We start from the raw sequence: 866 nt of genomic DNA on the forward strand, positions 1-866 counted from the left end.
TTAGGATGGTAATATTTCTGCTGCGGTGGAGGTTGTTGTTGTGGTTGTTGTGAAGGTGGAGGGTTTTGCACATTGGTACTCCGGCAAGAAAGATATGGATGGTTCCGGAGACCAGGATTATAAGAGCTGGAGTATGGGTTATTTTGCCTATAGGTTTGAAAGGCATTAACTTATTCCATGGAACTCCTAAAATCTTGCTCCCAATGCCCTACAATTCCACAATTTTCACAAAAAGCTTCATTGTTAGCAACAGTAGAAACATTAGCTACAGAGTTAGGAGTAGCAGTAAGATTATCTAGTTTCTTACAAATAGAAGTTAACTGAGCTTGCAAAAAGGACACGGAATCAACATTATGTTTTCCTTTATTTGCAAACCCTCTCGGATTCCCGTATTGGGAATTGTGCATTGCCATATATTCGATAACCTGTCCGGCATCGTCCACATTTAGATTCATGAATCTCCCCTAGCTGCAGAATCTAGAACTGATCTAGATGAATTTCCAATTCCATTGTAGAAAGCTTGGATCAATTGCCATTGTGCTAGATTGTGGTGGGGGCATTCTCTCTGTAGATCCTTGAACCTCTCCCAAGCCTCGTGTAAAGTTTCATTGGCCTCTTGGGCGAAGTTTTGAATAACACTCCTTAGTACAGCTGTTCTCTCTGCAGGGTAATATTTATTGTAAAAATTCAAGGCAAGAGTTTCCCAGTCAGTAATACAAAGTGCAGTTCTATTCAAACCATTAAACCATAATTTAGCTTTGCCACATAATGAAAAGGGAAAAAGAATCTCCCTGATTTGGTCCTGCGTGACCCCGGCTTGTCTAATGGTGTTGCAATATTGGCAGAAATCTGCAATGTGAAGATTA

At 40.4% G+C, this 866-nt stretch overlaps 1 non-coding gene across 1 annotated transcript; it reads left to right on the plus strand.

Annotated features, from left to right (window-relative positions):
* Window positions 1–542: 542 nt before the first annotated feature.
* Window positions 543–649, plus strand: LOC145557183 (small nucleolar RNA R71). Its single transcript, XR_014092234.1, has one exon. It is a non-coding gene; the product is annotated as a small nucleolar RNA R71 (small nucleolar RNA).
* Window positions 650–866: the final 217 nt, after the last annotated feature.

This window comes from Chenopodium album, chromosome 8 (genome assembly GCF_948465745.1).
Source record: "Chenopodium album chromosome 8, dcCheAlbu1.1, whole genome shotgun sequence".
NCBI lineage: Eukaryota > Viridiplantae > Streptophyta > Magnoliopsida > Caryophyllales > Amaranthaceae > Chenopodium > Chenopodium album.